The sequence below is a fragment of the Ctenopharyngodon idella genome, chromosome 4 (assembly GCF_019924925.1).
Source record: "Ctenopharyngodon idella isolate HZGC_01 chromosome 4, HZGC01, whole genome shotgun sequence".
In the NCBI taxonomy this organism is placed as follows: Eukaryota; Metazoa; Chordata; class Actinopteri; order Cypriniformes; family Xenocyprididae; genus Ctenopharyngodon; species Ctenopharyngodon idella.
The window spans coordinates 6,596,983-6,611,153 of NC_067223.1; the positions used below are offsets into that span (position 1 = coordinate 6,596,983).

Below are 14,171 nucleotides of genomic sequence, written 5' to 3' on the forward strand. Positions count from 1 at the left end.
GTGTGGCTGTGTCACCGCACCGGTGAATGCTGTACTTCCAAATCACAGATTGTAGTCTTGGAAGAATGACCAAATTAAGAATTTTCACCAGAAAATGTCATCTGACCAAGTAAGTAACAAATCTGCCAACTTCGCTCTGACCAACTAAGGGAAAAAAAGCATTACAATAAATCACGCTACCAATGGTGATTAAATCTTAAATCACATGTGATATAGCCTACTAGCTGGGACTTCTTCTTTATGTAAACAGACGTGACGTAAGGACGCAAAGACGAACGACGGCATGCTCGAATTTCCCGCGGAAACCCACCAGTACCACCTGAATTAGAAAACATTATTACAAGCTTACTGTTATTAATAGGGCCAAGGTAAGGAGATCATTTTGAACACTGGCTGGTCATGTACTTGCTCAAAAATTGATTTTGGATCAAAAAACGTTGCAAACTGCAGCTTTAAGTAATTATCAGTATATATACAAAACAACACACCTCTTTTTTTTTGAGCTAAGTATTTCAGCTATTACACTTGATACAGTATGTAACAATCCTTAAGATCTTATTTTAAATATATTCAGAGGTCATTTTTAATCTGTGCCATTCTCAGTTTTTTTCAAATTCAATTTCATGCTTACTTTGGCAAATTTTCTTTCTTCCTTTTTGTATTTAACATCCTACAAAAGAATTGGAGGGGGCGTAACTCATAGCTTTATCTCCTTTCATTAGTGTAAATGTCATAACAGGGGTGGGATGTTTTAGACAGCACTTTGAGAGCTCTCTGTCTGCACAGAGCGGCTCAGTGAGTTGCAAGAATATTCAGAGGATAGGCCCTTTATGTTTCCTGCACCTCTTGCTCAAAGGCAATTCAGTCCAGCGTAGCCAATTCAATTGAAAACCCAGACAGAATCTGTTCCAAGCAGGCCGAGAGCCATTCTATGAGAAAACTGAATAATTAGACCGATTAAAGAGCTCTGATTCTGCGCAGACACTGTGGTAAGGTTCGTCTGTTGGGGGGAGGGGGTGTTTTCGAGTTAAGGGATTCCTTTAGTAACTATGACTAAGTCTGTCCCGCTTCACCAGCCAGTAAGGGCCCATTATACATGCCCAGTGAAATGTGTTTAGCAGATAACACAGATTTAGACATCATAAGATTTCAAATTAGAGTTCTGTCTTTTTTATTTATAGTGTGAGAGACAAATGTGTGGAATAACTGCTGTGAAATACAAGCATATTATCAAAAAAATTTTCCTCATGTGGCAAAACTCAGTGACCACACTAACTGCAGCTAATGCTAAATAATTTCTCTATGCAAAAAAAAATTATTAAAATATTAAGCACTACAGTGCAAAGTACTGAAGACTTTAAAACGTCTATATTTTCAACACATGTCTAAAATAATTGCTTTTCAGTAATTGTACTAGTACACAGATATATGGACCTGAAAACAGTTTATTTTCTGGTTTAAATGAAAAACGAAAAAAAAAAAAAAAAAAAAAAAACCTAGTCTTAGACTTTTGGCCCATATTGTATTTTCATGGGTGTGATGAGAAATTCTTTATAAGAGGTATGGATTCTGTCTTCTGTGTGTGTTCTCCACAGCTGTGTATGTTGTCTACAGGTCAAAGGTCAGATATGGCAGGCCCACTAAAAGACAAGATAGTAGACTGCTCACAGATGTCCAACAGCAGCACACATTTGCACAAGAGAAACATGCTACACCCCTTCGCTCCAGTTGGCTCCTCCCTTCCATTCACACCCTGCAAAATATTCATTTATAAGTAAATAAAAGCAAAACTAAGACCATTCCACAGAGTCCTTCTCATATAATATCTTTATATTTCACACACACAGAATAAAATGGTCCATGCCAACTCTCTCTAAAACATTTCAACAATAATTACTTCTGTTATTGGCAAAATGAATCTTTAGTTGTTATTTGGGCCAAATAAAAATGCCTGAGATTATGACACACTGAGTTCTGAGACCCAGTGAATGAAATTGTGCACGCATTTTAGTGAAGCATTCTTGTGTAGCATAAGCGCTCCCTTGTGGCAATCACAAAACTAGCAAAACTTATGAACTTGGCCCAGTGCTTTTTTTTATTTCATCAAATCTGCACTTTTGGGTTTACTTTCTTTTTGTTAAGAGCCAGACACAATTTGTTTCGCTGATATTACGCAGAAGCAGTTTCTGCGGAAAACAACTTACTTTAATTGGACGCCCATCAGGCTGTGTGAGGTTCTGTGCTAATGTCATGAGGTTCAAGTCACGGTTTGGAGAAGGTACCTGTTAGTTGTAATTACCCTTAAAATGCACAGCTGGATTTAAATGGCAGTAAAACAGCAGCAACAGGTGTGAGGGCTGTTGAGGGCTGCTTCCAAGTCAGTCACACAAAACACACCCGGCCAATAAAGTCACAACCTCACACCAAGGTGCACAAGCATGCCTCTGAGATTGCAGCTTAGTTACGGCGTAATCACGATCTCTGCAGCTGGCAACAAGCAGTTCCTTTAGACTGTAGACTAAACAAATAGACTACTAGACAAATACCAGTGTCAAAAGACGCTCTGGATGTGACTGGGCTTCTTCAGTGGAAACTGAACCCAGCGGGAAGGACTGACAGAGCTGGAAACGAGCGAAGGAGATGGCATGTTTGTACAAGTGTTTGGACCTGGCTGGCCGCCGGACATTTTTCTGAATGAAAGAGGCGACTTTTAAAAATCGCACCTCCCTCCACGGGCCTCCGATGTGTAGCTTCCCGAAAATGCGAAACGTTCCAATAGCCTGACGCTTCACCCTGTAGGAATCCCTCCAAAAAACACACTGTGCAGGTGCATCTGCTCTGAAGTTCGCAAATAAATGATTTCACTCTTGATCGTAAGACTATTAGTGTTCCAGAGCGGTGGAAATATTCATGAGTTTTCCCCAACTTTGGATAATAAATCCCTAAGACAAGAACAATCTAGTGATAATGCATAAATCAGCCTTAATTACCTTGACGCAACTACAAAAAGTGGTATGTAAACTATTGTTGACACTGACATTGGCATTCGTTGGTACCATGATATTTTGCCTTAGTAAAGGTATAGTTTACTTTTAAAAAATAAAGGTTCCAAAAGAGGGGTTTTCACAGCAATGCCATGGAAAAACCATTCTGGGTTCCCTAAAGAACCTTTCAGTAAACAGTTCTTAAAAGAACTCTTAGTGTGAAGAACCTTTTTCCACCACAAAGAACCTTTTGTGGAATGGAAAGGTTCCATGTATGTTAAAGGTTCTTCATACATTGTAAAAAAAAAAAAAAAAAAAAAAGTAAGTAAGTTACCTTACAATCTATGTATGGTAAAAAACTGTTTAACATTATGTATTTTACAAGGGATGCACTGATAGGATTTTTTTTGGGCCGATACCGATTTTAACAAACAATTACTAGGCAATTCTGACACCGATATTTGCCACTTGCTCTCTTATTTGAAATTCTGTCATTAAAATAGATAGTGTTTTGATCTTGTTTTAAATTAGCAAAGTTCAAAAATGCATGCATTAAGTTATACTTGCTAGTTTATTGCTGCATCATCAAATGATTTCTAATGAACATGAAGTGGATCCATTTAATCCATTTAAATTGATCAAAAATCGGCCGATAAATATCAGTGGCCGATACATCGGTGCACCTCTAAATCTTACTGTAAAATACAGTCAAATGCTTTTTGGCAAGTAAAAACTATGAATTACCATATAATTTACAGTAAAAAAACAGTAAAAGGACATTCCAAAAAGTCCCTGTGTTACAAATATGATTACACTTTTTACAAATAATTTTGTTTCTTTTCATTTTTGCTATTAGTAACGTACATTAGTGTGTTTTGTACAATTTATGTTATTTAGTTAATGTTTATTGCATTATTTTAGTGTCGTGTGTTACCCTGATGGTGTTTTGTCTTTTTGTCTGTGTGTATGACCTTGTACACCCATCTATATGAGTATTGGCCATGTTTTATGGACAGGCCACTTATGATGAACTCATTCATCATGTGGCTTTCTACTGTGCCACCTGTATTATTGTGGTGGTTATCAGTACATTTTAAGGTAAAAAAGCTTTTAGTAGTTAAAGTAGATATTATATCACTTAATGAAATATACGGTCAAAATATACAGGCATCCTGTAAAACATCGCCACAGTATTTTTTATAGTGAACTTCTGACAACCACAACTACCATTTTTTTACTGTAAATTTAACGGGATTATTTACAGTGTAGATTCCGAAACAGAACAACACAAAAGATACTTTGACAAATGTTTCAACTGTTTTTGTCCATACAATGAAAGTCAGTGGGGTCCAAAACTTTATAGCGCATCTTGTTTTCCTCATCTGTAAGTGGCTTAAGGATAAAAGTTCTGAAGTTCAGTTAAGTTCTGAAAAATGAATAAAATATCTATTTCCAAAATATCTTCTTTTGTGCTCCACAATAAAAGTCAAACAGATTTGGAATGACATAACGGTGAGAAAATGATGACAATTTTTATTTTTGGGTGAACTATTATTTAAATGTTTGAGTGAAAGAATGAGTCTGGGGTAATAAACAGAACAATTTCCTACATCTGTTTTCACAGCTACATACTATTTTCCAGAATGAGATTTTGACTGTATGTCTAAAACAAATGAGGCTGGATACTGAGCTAGCTATTCCACCGTATTTATCAATGATATTTTAAAGAAATGGACGTAACTTGATAGCTCCCTGGTTTAAGTCACAAACACTCACCACCTGCTGAGGCTGGGGAGAGGGGCGGCTGGAACCTTGGTGCAAATCAATCAGCAGGCTAGTTCAGACGAGGACACTGGCAAACGCTCCTCAGGAGCTTGCGTGTCGAGAGGCCTGGCGTGAACTGTGGAACCAAAGCTCCCTGCCAGCCCTCTCCATAACTAAAGCTGATTTAGACTGAGGGCCTAGAACGGGATTAGGTTTCATCCTCTGTCATGCATTTTCATAGTGATGTTTTGAATCCTGCGGCCCTCTTTGATTCGGCCAAAAAAAGCCTGGGTTTTTTTGTCTGAATCTATGTAACGTAAGATGAAGAGCACAGCAGGATGAAATGCAGTCCTCTCGATTTCAGTCTTTCCCTCCAAACACCAAGAAAAACAAATCTCATGTTCACTAAACTGACCTTGGTGTTATTTAGTACGGTAAACGCTCTTCTTCGAGTTTCCAATTTGTTATTCCTTAGCGAGCCACTCGAGATTATATAAATGGACAGTCGAGAGAGGCATGGAGATAGATATATGCAATAGGGGAATGCTTTTTCACTGTTACATCATGACTTACATACTGAATAAATAAAAAATATGTATCCTGCTTCCAAGTATGAAACTGTGTCCCAATGAGCCTTTCAAAGATTTTACGGTGAGTGCAAAATATTATGAAATGTGTTAAATAAAAGAAATCCAATAAAAAAGGAAACTTTGTGCTCCCAACAGCCTAGTAAAATGCTAATGCCAACTTGCAACTTAAATATACAATCTTAATTTAAAGAGGTATTCAAAACATAGGTCAATGACAAATAAGTAAGTCCAAGATAAAGAAAAGATGATGTTCAAAATTCTAGTTTAAATTACACGTGGCAAGTTCATAGCAATGTAATTTGGATTCATGTGGTTCTGAAAAATGAAAAATGTTTCAATTTAGTAACTGTCATGTGTTGTAACCCTTAAGTAAAAAAGTAATATTACATCTTAATCTTTTTACAAAAAGTTTTTAAATATATTTTCTATGTACAACTTTTTTTTTTTTTTTTTTTTTTTTACAAATACCTTAAATTATCAATAAATATTACTTTTTGGGGGGTGGTTGTACCATATGACATTTTATGTCCTTTATTTAACCTTGCTGTGACATAGGCCAAAATTTCTGATCTTAACGCACTTATGAGGGGTCCTGTAGGTGTCCTTTCTATGAAATCATTTGTTGTTGTTGTTGTTTTAGATGTTGGTTGCACCAAATGACATTGATTTGGCAGACAAAATTGATTCAATATTTTAAAACTGCTTCACTGTTTCTTAGTTTTGTAAGAAATTATTACAATAAAAGGATTGTAATAAGGTTGTACTTAAATAGATCTAGACATAATGCTCATTTAAATCACTGACCCAAATAATAAATTATGTTATGCTCTACATTAATTGCACTAGGGGAGAATAACATCTATCAACAGCTACTTTTGTTTACACCTGGTATTAAGATACGTTTTGGTCGATCGGATCACAAGTGGGTGATGCTAAATACAGGAGTAAACGGGGTCTAAAACGTTTTGAGCTTGTCCACTTTCGACCACTTCTAGTGGTAGTCGAAAACGCATTCGACCCAGATTGCTTTCGAATGTGATCGAACAGCCACAAAAGTCCACCTACTCTCCACCTTCTGACCTAATGCGTAAACATATGGGAAGCGCACTAGCCAGACGGGATTTAAACTTTGTTGGCTGGAGACCCAAGTTTGGTTTGAAGATGAAAAACGTATCAAGCACAATGTTCTCTCACCATTCCGGATTTCTAACATGTACTCACTGTGTTCGGCATGGTCTTTCGCCTATCAGAGCATACATGAAAGCTGCTGCTCTATTTTTTCGCCGTCTTCAGGTGCGTTCATACTGTATGTAAATTGTGTGACCAAAACACATCTTAATACCAGGTGTAAACAGGGCCTAAGAGTGACGAAGTGTTTAACTAGTCAAGTTCAAGGCCTGCCCTTCAAATGACCATTATCTGAAATTTCATATGTTTGACTTAACAGTCAAAGCGTCCTTCACAGTTCCACAAATATGGCTTATCAGTATAAGCCCTTTCACTCTCACTCTCGGGAGCCGATCCATAGTAAACGCAGAAAAATGGATCCATGCCAGAGTCGGTCATTATGAACTTGTCTTCCTGACCTAGACTTTACATGGCTTGGCCTGATGAGCTGGATTTCCAATTAAAAACCGGAATTCTCATGGTAGGAATATGTGATTTTGATGGATGTATGGTCTGTTTCCCTTGAGAGAATGAAAAAGAAAGGACAATAACACTCTCTTTTTGGACTGACTATGAGGAGTCGATTTGCAGTTCATCTTGGTGCCACTTCACGTCACTTCCCATCTAACAACAGTTCATCATGACCGATCCAGTTAGCAGACAACACCTGTGGTCTCCATTCAAAATATCAGCAAACCAGAGTGGCAGTTTGCAAAACAGCTGTCTGAAACATTTTTCTTCAGTCATACAGTACAGTTGGCAGCAGTTACAAAAGCAGATAAATAAAATCAAAGATGATTACAAAAATTTAAAAACTCACAAACATGGAGAAAAACAGCTGCCTGCAAAGGCTATATTGAAAGTCTGGGATTCAAAATTCAATTTAAATCTGGAAATAAATATAACGTTTTGAAAGTTTGAAAAATTCAATACAAATAAATGTCTTGACATGAAATGAAAACCACATTAACAGTTGGTCAGATGTTCTTGCTAACAGTGTAGCTCAAGATGCTCTTTGGAACATCTCAAATTATAATCATCAGGACTTTTCAAAAACCCGTGGAGTTCATGCAGCTCGAGTGCTGCTGTTGATAAAGCAAGAGTGGGACAAACCAAATACTAAGAGATTAAATACAGACCCTCCAATCAACTGCAATTCAAACATAAAACTATATCCTGAGTGTGACATCTAGCATTTACCAAAGTTAATGTTTATTATTTAAAGTCTTCGTTCTAAAACCTAGCATTTCCTTTAATCAAAGTAAAGAGGTAGGCAGGGGTTAAATGAAAAAGCAGCTCTTGTTCAAGCTCCCCCCATTATCAGCCCTCCACCCACCTCGGTTGCACTTGAATCTTTTTGCCACGCGCTCGCGGTTTTTCCCTGCCAACTTTTTTTTTTTGTGTGCGTTCCTCCTCCCCTCTTTTTCCTCGCCTCAAACCTGTCAAATCCTATAAGCGAAAACATATTGAACACACACTATTTTCTTTCTTACTCCCCCCGCCCCGACCCCCGTTTTTCACGGGACTGATGGATTTTCAATCTCCGAAACATTTGTCTACATGACATCACCCCTGGGTTTTAACTGCATTATTTCACCAGATACTGTACTGAGGAGAGAAACACTTTCATTACTACCATAATTCACTTTGGAAAATGTTCCTCGGACGTCTCCTTTCTCTTTAGTTTAGCTGGTTATTACTACAGGAGCAAAACCCCCATCCTTACTTGTCACAATGGCATGCATTTAATGAAATGCCTCATAACGAACTGTGATTACAAAACACTGTGGAGGATGAGATTCCAGGATGCTGACCTTGATAGAACTGCAGTGCATGGTCATCAAATTCTACATGTCACATTTCCCTCTCAAATTGTTAAACATATTAAACTCTACTAAGTAAATTGCATTAACTTTACACTATTTGAGCTATTATTTGAGCTGTTAACACCGCAGATACATTACCATTCAAAAGTAAAAAGGGTCAGTCAGAATTTTATTTAATTATTATTCAATAAGGATGCATTAAATTGCAACAAATGTGGCAGCAAAGACATTTTATAATGTTACAAAAGACTTCAAGATTTCAAATAAATGCTGTTCTTTTTAAAATATTTTTTTTTTTCCATCAAAGAATCTTAAAAAAATGTAATCATGGTTTCCACAAAAATAATAAGTAGCACAACTATTTTCAACATTGATAATAATAAGAAATGTTTCTTGAGCACCAAATCAGCATATTAGAATGATTTCTGAAGGATCATGTGACACTGAAGACTGGAGTAATGATGCTGAAAATTCAGTTTTGCAATGACAGGAATAAATTACATTTTAAAATGTTTATTAAAACAGAAAACTTTTATATTAAATTGTAATAATATTTCACAAAATAACTTTTTTATTGTATTTTTTAATCAAGTTTGTGTGGGGGGCAGTTGTCCGTGTGGGACTGCCACCATTTTACTTTCGTTTTGTTGTTTGTTTATTTTATATATTAAAGTTTGTTAACGTTTGCCGGTTCCCGCCTCCTTTTTCCCACATCTACTAACCTTGTTACAATACTGATCAGCCGCATTAAAGCCATTGACAGGTGAAGTGAATAACACTGATTATATAATTACAATGGCAGTTCATGAAGAGTTCATGCAGCTCGACTGCTGCTCAAATTGCTGAAAAACTGATATCTCATGATAGAAAGGTATCAGAACACTCAGTGCATCAAGGGCTGGGATATATTAGGCAGCAAGTGAATAGCCAGTTCTTGAATTTCATGTGTGAGAAGCAGGGAAAAAAAGGCAAGCGAAAAGAGTGACTTTGACAAGGGCCAAATAGCGATGGCTAGACGGCTGAGTCAGTGCATCTCCAAAACATCAAGTCTTGTTGGGTGTTCCTGGCATGCTGTAGTTAGTACATATCAAAAGTGATGCAAGAAAGGACAAGTGGTAAACTGACATCAGAGTCATGGGCGCACAAAGCTCATTGATGCACGTGTGGAGAGAAGGCTAGGCTGTTTGGTCCAATTACACAGAAGAGCTACTGTAGCTCAAATTGCTGAAAAGCTTGCTCATGATAGAAAGGTGTCAGAACACCCAGTTTACTGCGTATGGGGCTGCATAGCCGCAGACCGGTCAGAGTGCCCATGATGACCCCTGTACAACGCCGAAAGCACATACAATGGTCACGTGAGCATCAGAAAGGGACCATAGAGCAATGGAAGAAGGCTGCCTGGTCTGATGAATCATGTTTTCTGTTAGGTTAGGTGGATGGCAGGGTGCATATGTGTCATTCACCTTGGGAAGAGATGGCAGCAGGATCCACTATGGGAAGAAGTCAAGCCGGAGCAGGCAGTGTGATGCTCTGGGCAATGTTCGGCTGGGAAACTTTGACATGTACAGTACCACCTACCTAAATACTGTGGAGTCCATGCCTCAATGCAACAGAGCTGTTTTGGCAGTAGGAGAGGGACCTACACGATATTAGGCAGGTGGTTTTAATGTTGTGGATGATCAGTAAATATATTTATATATTGTTTAAAAATTATATTTTATTGAGCTATAATATATTAAACTTTATTTTAACTTTAAAATCTTTTCCACTGCCACAACTATTTTAAACTAAATTAAAAAAATTAAAACATCCTGTTGATATGTTATGAAACTAGAGCTTCAATCGATTTTCATTTTTAATAGAATTATTAGAAGACTAATTTATATCTACAGTTTATATTTTTAGATTATACAGTATATATTTTCTTTACATCAATATTCAACATAGTGTGTGAGAAATAATTAGACATTACAAAAGGTGGCTTTAGAAGTGTTGCGTCTCACCAGTTGACAGCCTTACACTGACCCCAATGCAGATGAGGCTACAGTGAAAACATGCTTACAAAGAGAATAATCAAGGCAAATGCCTACCAGACTCTCTTCCTTCTTTCACCAGCCACAGAATTCACAGATGACGTAAATTAGAGATGTTTTTGTGGCCTCATTTGGAGTTCTAGAAACCAAAAGAAATTATGAAAAGTTATAAGAGCTGTTATACCTTCAGACATCATAGAAATACATTTGGTACAAGCAAATTATTCCTGCAAAAAGGATTTATTTAACTTTAAAGGAGACCTATTATGCCCCTTTTTACAAGACGTACTGTAATATAAGCCTAAGGTGTCCTCAGAATGTGAAGTTTAAGCTCAAAATACCCCTCAGATCATTTATTATACCATGTTGTACTGTAAATGCCCATTTTTGGGTAGAAGGAAAAACATGCAGTTTTCGTGCATCTATCTTTAAATGCAAATGAGCTGCTGCCCACCTCCCATCCAGAAGAGGGCAGAGCCTGTCAAATGCCTCGGATACTCTGCCAAAAACTAAAACATCTGTTCGGTTTTGATTATCATCTCTATTGCGGTCGCGCTTATCTGACATTGCAGTTCTTCATCATCATGAAAGTTCATTATCTGCATGCGTTTTAAAGTCATATCAGTTTAAACTTCTGATATATGGTTTTCTAAACGCACACATCCAAAGCACGTGCACAGAAAGCTGGCTGTCAGATGTCATGTCTCGTGAGTATTAAAATAAGTTCTCTTTCACGTCTTATTGCACTTAAACTGTCAAATAAACACAAAACCTTGTCAAAAACACAAAGATCAAATAAACAGTTAGTTATGTATGTGAACGTATACAAGTAAAGAGTTTGTATGTGTATATTCTGTGTATTAAAGTGAAAGCAGCTTAATATACAGTACCTACTGTTATATATGCTGTTAATATGAATATGAACAACAAAACAAAAACAGAAAATCACTCACTGCTCTCGACTGAATAGCTTTAGTAGTTTTAATAAGAATTTCTTACCTGAATGCTGCTGTTGAGGAGATAAACATGGCGGACTGTGTACAGCTCACTCAGGACGGAGACTATGCTAATAGAACAGAGTCCGTCAGCAGTCGTGGGATGGGCCTGTGCGATATGATGTCACATTGCATAGAAACTGCAACTGCGGCTTATTCTGAGGCACTGAGGAGTGGGTGGATTTTTACCATTATAGGGTGGTTGTTTAGACACACTGCCGACACACATTTATGCCGACACACATTCATGTAAAAGTGAATTTTGCATAATAGGTCCCATTTAAAGGAAGCAAGCAATAGATTTTAAGGCTTATTACTGTGCCAAAGATCCCTTGGCTATAGAAATCACTGTAAACAGTTCTAGTGAATAATTACTGTTTTATCAGTTTTGAAAAACACATCTGATTGGCTTGTGGATGTGGGATGCCAGCAGACACAACACACAGCAGACTCAAGGTAAGCACGTCTTACCTCGACATGTGCGGCGGGTTATTAGAGGGAAGACAAAAAGCATGCTGAGAGACGTGGCAGGTCTGAAAGAGCCAGATATAGCCAAGCGACGCCTGGTGATGACAGACAGCCTCACGCTCTTTAGAGTACCGGTGTCCCAGGACGTCTACAGCAGCATGGGCAGATAAGGTCACTTGAAGAGAAGTAAAGAGCAAACATAAACACAAAAGTTAAAAAGCCTGGATAAGGGCCGTTAATCTTATATTTAAAAGTTAATGAGTGACTACTGAAGCTGATAAAGTGCTGATTTAAATGGGATTTGGTCATAGTTACATTACTGGTATGGCTTTTACCAGCCCTAACCACCACAGCAATGACAAACAAATGTTTCAGTTAACATCAACTTGAAATGGCTTATCAGTCATCATCAGGTGCCATGTAGTCTGGTGGTGTGTCACAAATACTTACAACCTCCTCTGATTCATTTGGTCAACCTTTTGTTGAATCTAGTTCATTGCTGAAATAACTAGATGGGATCAATCTCTCCGGGTGCCAGACATTACTGCAGTCAACCTGTCTGATGGTAAAAGCGCTGCACTGTGGGTCATAAACCATCTTGGTCAATTGTTTTTTATTACTGAGAAGATGAGAGAAGCATATGGGCATTACAAGAGACTGCAATTGTCACTCATAAAGGCTTTATAATTTTTCAGGCATTGTAAAGCAATCAGAGAGGCTGGGAGTGATTTCACAGGTCTGTCTTATTCACTAGTCTATAAATAAGCCTAGAGGACTTCAATGAAGTACAATGAATGAGTGTCGTGATACAAATGAGCCTAAAGCTTTACAGCTACAAATTAAAGCTAGTGTGTAAATATGACAAAAAATTAGTTTTTAGTAATAAATTACTAAACACACTAAAAATCAAAAAGTTAAAGGTGCAATATGTAAAATTATCTGTCCGCTAGAGGTCGCTAGAGGCCTATTCAAAACAAAGCCGTAGCTTGATGACACCAAGTTTGAGCGCGGAATCTTGGGACATGTGGTCTTCACCTCACAGCCGGTGGAAAATAATCGGGATAGGACTCGGGCAGAAATCATGTTCATGGATGCGATTATTAATGAAGCAGAGCAAGACAGAGTGTTGTGGGAGCTGAACGAGGCCGCTGGAGCGATTGTGCAACACACGCCTCACGAGCAGCAGAACTTTTATTATGCCACAGTCGCCGGCACTGCTTCTGCTTTTCCAGTCATGAGTATGAGGTAACACAGCTCTGTTTATCATATTAGATACATTTGAGTGTGTTGAAAATTATGTTATAAAGTTACGTTCGCTCGGTGGCTGCTGTGAGACACTTGTTGCACACTGCAGTAAGCTAGATAAATTTTTGGAATATCATATTGAATGCTGGATGGCTTGTGTTGATAAATGGCATGGAATTAATTTTAAAACGTATTGTATGATGGAGAAAATGCTGTATTACTGTTACTAAAAATAAAGCTGCATCTGATTATGCTATTTTAGCTACTTCACAAAATAGTGTTTTTCTCTGAGGCATGGTAAAAGCATGGTACTCGCAAAAAAATCAAGAAAATTAGATTTAAACAATAAGACTAAACGTGTTGAGCTATATAACAATATTTCTGTCAATAAATATATCAAAACAGTTGTTCCCTTGCCTATTGAAACATGTAAATATTAAAGTGTCTTTGGTGTTTCCATGGTTTGTACAAAATAAAACCGGAAACCGAGGATAACGCGGGTATGACGCAATTGACAGGTGACTCCTCACACGTCCCGGAGCCTTGGTTAAAATTGCAATTTTCTCACGATTTACAAATAGTTGGAAACATTTGGGATATTGGAAGTACTCAAGTGAACAACACATATAACACTGGCCTAGTGGTTTTTGGATATTTTACTGCAAAATTCTTACATATTGCATCTTTAATTAAACAATTACAACATTATAAGGTGCAGTATAAGAAATGGATAATCTTTTTGAGATTTGCTAAAGATTACATTTAACAGTGTTAATAAATTATTAGTGCTTTTAAAGAGTAACTTTAAAGGGTTAATTCACCCAAAAATGAAATTTGTGTCATTAATTACTCAACCTCATGTTGTTCCAAACCTGTAAGACCTTCATTCATCTTCAGAACACAAATTAAGACATTTTTGATAAAATCCGAGAGGTTTTTTTTTTTTAATCTCCTATAGAAAGCATTAAAATTACCACATTCAAGGTCCAGAGAAGTAATAAAGACATTGTTAAAATAGTCAATGTGACTACAGTGGTTCAACCTTAATGTTATGAAGCGACGAGAATACTTTTTGTGCACAAAAACAAAACAAAAATAA

General features: G+C 37.3%; 1 long non-coding RNA gene across 8 annotated transcripts in view; it reads right to left on the minus strand.

Moving 5' to 3' along the window:
- Positions 1-14,171, minus strand: part of LOC127511561 (uncharacterized) — a 77,691-nt gene that overhangs the window by 58,817 nt on the left and 4,703 nt on the right. For 5 of the 8 annotated variants that reach the window (XR_007930066.1, XR_007930071.1, XR_007930072.1 and 2 more), the window contains exons 3-5: positions 11,831-12,406; positions 11,364-11,525; positions 10,422-10,503 (exon numbers count right to left, since the gene is read on the minus strand). This is a non-coding gene — a long non-coding RNA (uncharacterized LOC127511561). The remainder of the gene's footprint in view (positions 1-10,421; positions 10,504-11,363; positions 11,526-11,830; positions 12,407-14,171) is intronic. The other 3 variants (XR_007930069.1, XR_007930067.1, XR_007930070.1) reach the window with 2 other exon arrangements.